The sequence below is a fragment of the Helianthus annuus genome, chromosome 3, assembly GCF_002127325.2.
Source record: "Helianthus annuus cultivar XRQ/B chromosome 3, HanXRQr2.0-SUNRISE, whole genome shotgun sequence".
Classification (NCBI taxonomy): domain Eukaryota; kingdom Viridiplantae; phylum Streptophyta; class Magnoliopsida; order Asterales; family Asteraceae; genus Helianthus; species Helianthus annuus.
In genome coordinates this window covers 38,061,067-38,070,267 of record NC_035435.2, presented here as the reverse complement: position 1 = coordinate 38,070,267, position 9,201 = coordinate 38,061,067, and the positions used below count along the sequence as shown (strand labels likewise).

Genomic DNA, 9,201 nt, shown 5'->3' with positions numbered 1-9,201 from the left:
AAGACCGGATAGAACGTGATTTAGACCCGACAAGTTTGGATACTTGTATAATATGGGTATGCTAAATACATTCTGGATTTTTGAGACAAAAATGATAATGTTTGACCCGTTTCGGTCAATTTATGCAAACTAGTTACATAAACCGAACCGAACGCTAAAAGAGCGTTACGGGTAACCGTAAGAGTCATATGCAAGTTCCCTGAGATAATATGCCTTAAATATGTTGTAATATCAGTAAGATAACTTCTATTATGCCCCATACGGAATTAAACTCAATTTACGCCTCATAAGGGCATTTTGGTCATTTAAAAGATTATAAAAGGGCTAAATTTGTAATCTGAGTTACTGGTCTGATTTATACAGCAAATATACTTAATTTAACATGTTATAACAGTAGGTTATGACCCGTATGTGAAACTTATCATTTAAAAACCAAACTCTGTCCCTTAGGGGTATTTTGGTAATTTCACAAGGGCTCAAATGGTCAAAACTGGAAACCTGAGTTCAGAAACTTGTGCTTACTGTTATTATATAAAAATATACTAAAAGCATCAGTAGGTATTAACCTTATGTGTCTAATGTGATTATAGTGCATACTATGCGTTAAAAATGCTTAAAAAGCCGATTTGGAGCCATTTCCGGGTTTTTCAAAGAAAGCTGAGATTTTTATAATTCCAGAAGGCTCAAAATATTTTATTTAACAAATAAAATCAGTGGAAAAAGGTTTGGGGTCAAAAGGATTTGTAGAATTCATTTTATGGCCGAAAAGGGCAACATCGGTATTAACCGAATTAAACTTAGAGACCTATGTTATGCTTAGCCAAAAATTAAATAAAATCATCAAAAATCCCAAAATATTATATAACATCAGTGGGTAAAAAGTTTTATATCAAAAAGTGGGTTTAAATAGGCTATACGCTAATTACGCCGTTTACTTAACATAAAGCTTTCAAATTACGATATTGAGCATAACTCTTAATCTAGACCTCAAACTGATATCAAATTTTTGGTGCAAGTTTATAAATCAGTAACAAACGTTTCTACTCTTTCACTTTTTCAAAAATCACGTTTTATAGTAAAAAGGGCATAATAGTCAACTTTTAACATAAATCGGAAACATTCATATGCATCGGATGAATATTGAACCAAGTTGTAAAATCTCAGAGAGTTGTACATATATGAAATTGGTTCAAAATAAGCTCTAAGACAGATCTCAAACATGCATGCACGGATCAGAATTGAGAGTCAAAGAAAAGGTCAATTTATGAGACTTTCGGTTCCGATCCGGGTTTAGACTGAAAATTGTCGAGTTGATCATGATGAAACATGTTCTTACATTAATTACAAAGTTATTTTGATGATCAAACAGGTTGCATGTGACCTACATTGCTATTTATGCTAAATTTTGCAAAAACACATTTTGTTGACTTTTTAAGAAAAGTTTTGACTCGACAATCATCATGCTTAGAGTGAGAATCTGAAAATACCCTTTTGAGGGTTTGTTACCCACATAAATACCAACTTGTAGGTACTTTCAATTCGAGAAATGACTGAGCCATTTTCATTTAATTGTAAAGTCAAACTAAATTTACGACGGATTGTCTTACGGTTAAAAAACTAAGCTAGAACGAATTAGAAAGAGTTATGAACACTTACAATGGTCCTAAATAAGCTTAGAGATCACTAGGAAGTTGGCTTGATGTCCAGAGAGCTCCAGAGATGGTCTTGTGAATTTTTGAATATGCAAGTGTTCTTGGTTTACTACTTCATGTGCCTTATATGCAGATTTTAATGTGTTGTGAGGCTGCCACAGAGGTACCACAGAGGTATACAGGTGTTGCAAGACCTATACAAGTGTCCTCAATTGCATGAAAGCCGATTGGTGAGTTCAGGAGTTGATTACAGCTGTATACAACTCGAAATCAGACCTGAAACTGGCAGCTGGTGGTTTTCTGTCGCTGGGCAGGTCACGCGGCCCGCGTAAGGGTTCCCAGGCGGGCCGCCTGGGCCTTCTGATCCACAAAAACTCTTTTAATGTTTGCGTTTTGGTCCTTGGTCCTTTGTTACGTGGTTTTGGCTATCTATCTTGCTCATTAGACCCTCAAACTTGATTTTTAAGGACCTTGGGACATTTACAAACATGGTAAAGTCCTTGGTTAACTTTGTGCTCACCCGAAAAGTCACGAAATTCAACGTTGACGCATTTAACCCTTCGTGCACGGTTTTAATCATAACTTTCTCATACGTTCACGAAACTTCATGAAATTTTTATCATATATTCTCGTGAGTATATTTTATCATTACAAGGCTTCGGGTTTGCCAAAAGATCAGTCAGAGGTATAAATTCAACATGTTGACACGTTTAGCCCCTGTAGTTTGTAATTCCTCACTTTCTTACATTTTCCACTTCGTATGATCCATGATTTATCCGTTTAGGGTTATAAACACCGTGTAGGGTTATTGTAGAGCCTATTTTTCCATTGTTGATACTTTGGACCCTTATAATTCCATAGTTTCACTGTTTGTCAACTTTAGTCCCTCTAAAGTATGTTTTCACATATCCAAAGCTTATGCCACGTGTCATTGCATTATTGGACGTAAATTTCCGAGGTGTTACATGGGTCGAGACACATGGATACTTGAAATGAGACTAGGTGATTACATACACTTGGGTTTGGGTTAAACTTTGTATTATGCTTCCGCTGAACACAACAAGTTATAAATAATGTTTTGTAACACTATATCATAATGAATGAAAGCTTTTATTTGAAATCTTGATGTGAGTTCAATGTGATTAGTGGCTAGATCCTGGTACGTCACACGCCTCGTGGGGGATTCCGCATGTGGTATTTTGGGGGTGTGACACTTTGTTCCGGTAACTGTGAATAGAAGCAATAAAAGAACAGTTAACAGTTTAAAACAAACATGTAATAACAAACTGATTATTTTACGACTTTATGCACGTGATTTTTCATTTCTTACTCAGCGATGGAATCAAGATTAGGGTTCATCTCATTCATCTGTGCTTCGAGTAGTGCCACCATTTCTGGCGACTTTTTGAGATCGGAACCGTTAGAGAAAGATTCATCGGCGAGTGTGGCTTAAAGTTTTTTGGGGTCCACTAAATCTGTCTTAATCCTACAAAAATTAAAAAAAGAATAATGTTAAAATTGAATGTTTTAAATGTGTCGAGAAACGGTTAATATTTGAGACTTACTATTCCATATGCTTCGAAAGACTGTTGTTTAATTCGTCCACCATTTTTCTTGTATCCTCTCTTTCATTTCTAACTCAGGCTGATCAACAATATTCACTGTATATTGCACCTCAGTCATGGGCATATAAACTTCAGAAAATGGCCTGCAGTTCTTTAAAAGAAATGGTGGCAACCTCAACCCATTAACGTATGAATGGGTCAAACAGATAAACTAAAAAATATAGCTAAAATGGGAAAAGGGTCAAAAGTCCACATATTGAAATTTAACAACTATAGAAAACAGAAAGTAATTGAGGAAAAGTGTAATCGCTCAACTGCATCTACCCGTTCCAACATGTATAAAGTTACCTGTAACCCGGCCCGCCCATTACATAACGGTCACTCTTATATAACTTACTGACTTAGAACGGGTCAATAACTATTCATCAAATGTACTTATTTATGAAGCACCTGATGGAAACCATTTTTTGGATAGTTAAAAAACTTCTAAGAACAAAGTCTGCTTTAACATTTATATACCAGATAGATAATCATCCAATCTTATCTGCAATTTTTTCTTCACCGAAATTCCTTAGTTACTTATATAATCAAATTGGGTTTGGAGAAAACAGTAGTCGAAACCACTGTTGTTTATTATTTTATTGGGTTAACACAGAGTTTTGTAGAGAAAACAGTTGGTTGAAACCACTGCTGGGTAAAAACTGTAGTTTGAAACCACTACTCGGCTAAAACAGTGTTTTGTCGAGAAAACAGTAGTTGAAACCACTGTTGGCTCAAACTACTGTGGTTTGAAACCACAATTTTAAGCCAACAATGGTTTCAACTACTGTTTTCTCTACAAAACACTGTTTTAGCCGAACAGTGGTTTCAAACCACAGTTTTTACCCAGCAGTGGTTTCAACCAACTGTTTTCTCCAAAAAAACATTGTTTTAACCTAATAAACCCAATAAAATATTACCCGACAGTGGTTTCAATCACTGTTTTCTCCAAGCCCAATTTGATAACCACAGTGGTTTGAACCACTATTTTTCAATCACTGTTTTAACCAGATCCTCTGCCTCAAAGCCATCGAATATTTCAAAGTTGGTGGGTCACAACCCAAAAAGACCCAATAATTTAGGCATTCACTTGAAATTATTCCAACTATGAAATTAACATTTTTTATTTATTTTGAACTATTATCCAACTCGCTCTCGTATACAAAGACTTAATTGTTTTTTACCTGCCATATCTTTATTCCTACTCCAGTCATTGTGTCATGGATCTTTGTATCACGAACTGTAATCTTTGTTGAGGCTCCCGATGCTTATTGCATGTCACTGTCCACAATCCACATTTTGTATGTTTACGCCGGAGCATCATGTTTGTATCGAAACGCAATCAACGCCTGTTGAATTATTTAAAACACCAATTAAGATTACTCAAATTGTAAAAGAAAAAAGACAAATGTAATGACTTTAGGAGAACTTAGTGCCTCTAGCCAATGTTGCAAGGCAAGCTTTTGTGCTTTACCATCTTTGATAAGCCTTTTCCAACCTAAAAAATCAAGAAATTATTCAATTTTTGATTGAGTAAAATGCCAAAATCGTTCTAGAGGTTTAGTGATTTTTCTTTGTTCCATCGAAAATGACTTTTTTGTGCATTTGAGTCCCTCAGGTTTGCGTTTTATTGTCATTTTCATCCTTGAGTCTGGCAATTTATTGCGACTGTCATCCCTCGAAATTATGCCCTCAGGGTTGCAAGATTTCAAACTTTTTGGAGGAAAATGGCACCTCAGGTACGAAAGTCGCAAAAGTGGTCAAACCTCATGGCCGAAAATGACATTTTACTCTTTTTGATATAAAGTTTGTATATTTACCTTGGCAGCCCTTGTTCTTGCTCTGGACCAACGCGAAATCGAAGTTTCTTGTTTATCAAGATCAAAAAATGATATCGAACTTCTTTTAAGTTCCGCAAAATCTAACAGCTTCCACCTACAAAAATGCATTAAAATACAAATAATTCAGAAACACTACAATCTACATGATTTAAGCAATTAAATTATTTAAAAAAATTGAAAAATTAAAAAATAAACACATACCAGCTTTGTTCAATAAGAACTGCACAATCTGCAAGCTTTCTTCTTGTTCTAAAACTCTTATAAACTTTTTGCAGCTTTGTGGCAGCTTCATGTTTGCGATTACCTAATTCAAGATCTTCAAAAACAATACCAGATCTTGATGATTCAGAGGGCATTTCAGTCTTTTCAACATGATTATCTGAATCAACTTTAAAGCTAACATATTTATCAATCTTTTTCATTACTTGAGACCCCATCACTATCAGCTTCTCAACCGTTAAGTACATGTCAAGGGCTTCAATGGTATTTGAGATTTGATTAAGTTTTTCAGAATATAAATTATAATGTGGATAATAAGATTAGCGAATATGCCCAGAGGAAAGAGCTATAAATACCTTCTCTGGCATAGCTTTTCTTCACCAGCAATCTTCAGTATTTCTTCTATGTCCCGTATAATCGCACTTTGTTGAAATCCAGATTCTTTACTATCTGAAAAAACAAATAAAAATTAATCAAAGCTCAGACTCACATGTGAAAAAAGAAAGTAAAGAGGTTGGTAACAAACTCATGTTTATCATCAGCAAACTCATGAAACCTTGAACCAGCAGTCTCTACACTAATCAATCTCACATCTTTATCATCAACAAACTCATGAAACAGGCATGGCAGTTGACGCTCCACCAATACATCTTTATCTCACATCTTGAGCATTTATAAAGGAATTTAACAAACGAAAGATAATATATTTCATTTTAGTTAATGCCAGACTTACTTTTCTTTATCAAGGATGGTTGCTCCAGCTTCAAAATAATCAAATAAATCAGGACTATTTGGATACAAAAACCATAAATTATCCTTATTTTCCCAAATTATGTAACTTTATTGCAACCCCTTTTTCTTTTATCTCTAAAAGACTCATAATGTTCAGCATCAAAAACCCTTTCAATCACACATTAGCACACACAAAAACTCAATTGCAATTTTCATTTCAAGTTGGATGATACGAAACAAAACGAAACCTTTTTGTTTGAGGAAGCGGCGTTAGTCTTCGCGGTTGAGTTGAGAAATGTCGTCTTTGGTGAGGAGGTGGAATGGTGATGGTGGAGAACGGTGGCTCCTCTGTGGACATGGTGGCGTAATCGACGGAATTAGGGTAAATTTGGAGGTTGAAATTTGGTGAATAAGTGAGAGAATTGGGTTGCAGCAAACCCTAATTTCATTTGCGATTCTTGAAAGTGAAAGAGAAAGTGAATATAGAGAGAGAGTGTAATTGATTGAAGAAGAGAGTATTACATATCTAGATGGTTTGAATTTTGAATCTGGAGCCATAATTTTGAGTTGGACAGAGTTTTTGAATTTTGAATGATAGGCAGAGCTTTGCCCTTTTGTATGTAGGCAGTTCTTTGAAACTTGAGGGAGGACTAGAGGTTTGAAATTTGAATGTGAGGCAGTGTTTTGAAGAAATAATGTGGGCCAGACCTTTGAAATTTTAAAGTGGGGAAGTGGTTTGAATTTATGATGTCACTATGCTCTATCTATTGGCTTCCACCTCATTGTTGATGACATAAGAAAAGCATTGTTGGACAACCTCTATGGCTGCCACATAAGCTTTTCTTATGTCATTGAGATTTCTCCTTTTATAGAAAGTATAGATTAGATTTATAGTATTTTTTTAATATTAAAGGATCTCACGTGTAAATTCATCCTGCTCGGAGCTATGTCTAAGATCGACTCCTCGATCGTTATGAGACTGTGCCCCAGTGGCGGAACTAGCCCATTAAATCAGGGGTATTTCCAAATTTTTTTACCGTGCAATTAACAATATTAAAAAACGATAATAGATAAATTATTAAAAAAAGACAATAAATAAATAAAGTAAAATAAGTGCCTAATAAATGTGTCCTTTTTTCATAGTTTGAAATCGTTTAATCACATTGTCATCTTTTACATTAAAATACAAATACCTAAGCAGGGGCGAAACGACCGGAACCAGTATTATCGCAGCTGGAAACAACAGGACTGTGGATTCTTTTATCGAACCGATGTTATTGGTAGCAGGAAAACAGGGGACCAGTGCGTAAAGGATGACCAGCGATGTTTGGTTTTCTTCCAGAACCTAAGCGACGATAAGAAAGAATGCCGCCATACGTATTTTTGTGTTTTTTGGGCTAATCTAATCAGCTGGGCTTATCTAATCAATTGAGTCATTATTTCAATCGGACTCCCTTATTTTATAAGTTTGGGTTGGTTAGCGGTATTGATGAAACAATGGTTGAACAAGGGAGGTTAACTCACTGGTCTCGTCAAGTAGGGTCAATCCCTTCTTTCCGAGGATCGCTGGCTGGATCGTCCGCTGATTGATCTCCTGCACAAGGAAACAAGTCGTGACTCGTAACAAGGAGGATGGGGGTGGGGGTGCTCCTTGTTACCACTCTCCGGCGTGAGAATCAGTAATTTGCTTGTGAGGCAAAGTGTGATCGTAGTAGTAGTGAGAGAGTTGTGAAGAGATACCTCAAACCTGGTTTGGGATGGGTATTTATAGCCGAGGAGTGAAGGAGGGGACAGACTGACGACGTGCCGCCCTTATGCAGGTGTGTCAGGCTTGTCGGTTGTGGAGGCGAAGCCACGTCCTACTGCAGTCTCAGTCTGTTGCTTACGTATGGACTGACAGGCGACAGCCATTGGTGCCACTTGCTCTGTGGTGTCAGTCCCACTTGCCTTACAGGCAGGATGCGGTGTCGGGCCGCATCACTGTCTGCGGTAACTGTTGATGTTGCCGCGTTCCCGTTATGACGAAGACATATGCGGGATGCGGTACCATGCCGCATCGCCACTTGTGGGGACTATTGCTGTTGCCCAGATCCCTTGTCATGATGAAAATGTTCCTAGGATGCGGTGCCAACCGCATCGCTACGTACACCCGTTTTATACACAAGGTAAGTCTTCTTCTTATCCCTTGACCGATTGGATTCGAAGGGTGTGTTCGCACGTGCCCGCACGGACACAGATAAGTTCTTGCTGGTGGGGGTTTTTGATAAGGGTAATGGTCACTCGCGGTCATGCAGACGCGAGATCTAGGACCATACCCCTTCAAGTCCCCCCAGTCTAGTGTTGCTGCCTCGTGCAAGTTGCATGTGGGAGGAGCACTGGACTATGGTGTCTAGAAGGTAGTTTCGAGTCTGGAGAAGATTCTAGGCCATGTAGATGGCTCCTTCTTCGCGTAAATCAAGTTGGGGATCTGGTAGAGTCGTGTGACGTCTCTTCCGCACCGGTGAGGAAGTTTCGTCTGATGCGAAATTCTCAGCCTAGGGTTTTGGTCTGGTAGCATGGTCTACCTTTTTCTGATGTCATTAGGATTGGGTGCCACCTGTTGGTGTGTCGAACCAACCTCTGAGATCGTGACTGAAGATGTCAGCAGGGTTCGAACCAACCTTTGAGACGGTGACGGAAGATGTCCGCATCCACAACTCTAGTTGTAACCTCTGCGATAGCTGATGCAATGCTGTAAGTGCCTTGCTCTCGCTTTATGTTTATCAACTGGACGTGAAACATGGATCCCTATTTTGTGGGGTGTTCGTGTTCTCCAGTTTAGCTCTCAAGTAACTGCACGTCCTTTGCGGTTACCTCGTTCCATGACACTGTTGGCCATGTTTGGTCGAACAATGTGGGGTCCTTGCGTCATTGTTGGTCGTGTTTGGTCGAACAATGTGGGGTCCTTGCGTCATTGTTGGCCGTGTTTGCGCCCACCATTGTTTATTCTATGCGGCTCATAGGTGGGCAAACAAAGTCATAAGCAGACTTGTTACCACTGTTCCTTGGCTTGTTGCTCAAGGAGATCACATTAGATGATTGGGAATCTGGGTGAAACTCGTCCGCACTCGTTCTAGAGCCACTTTCCTTCATGCTTCAATGGGAAGTAGTTTT

At 38.1% G+C, this 9,201-nt stretch overlaps 1 long non-coding RNA gene across 9 annotated transcripts; it reads right to left on the bottom strand.

Moving 5' to 3' along the window:
- Positions 1 to 2,583: 2,583 nt before the first annotated feature.
- LOC110929134 lies at positions 2,584 to 6,651 on the bottom strand. 9 transcript variants are annotated; one of them, XR_002586858.2, is made up of 11 exons: positions 6,297 to 6,650; positions 6,050 to 6,077; positions 5,843 to 5,979; positions 5,673 to 5,766; positions 5,299 to 5,413; positions 5,077 to 5,191; positions 4,731 to 4,754; positions 4,441 to 4,605; positions 3,218 to 3,368; positions 2,983 to 3,138; positions 2,584 to 2,879 (listed from the first exon to the last, which is right to left on the bottom strand). It is a non-coding gene; the product is annotated as an uncharacterized LOC110929134 (long non-coding RNA). The 9 variants fall into 9 exon arrangements; XR_002586857.2 differs by having other exon boundaries at positions 5,843 to 6,077; positions 6,297 to 6,651; XR_002586856.2 differs by having other exon boundaries at positions 6,050 to 6,649.
- Between the last annotated feature and the right edge of the window lie 2,550 nt (positions 6,652 to 9,201).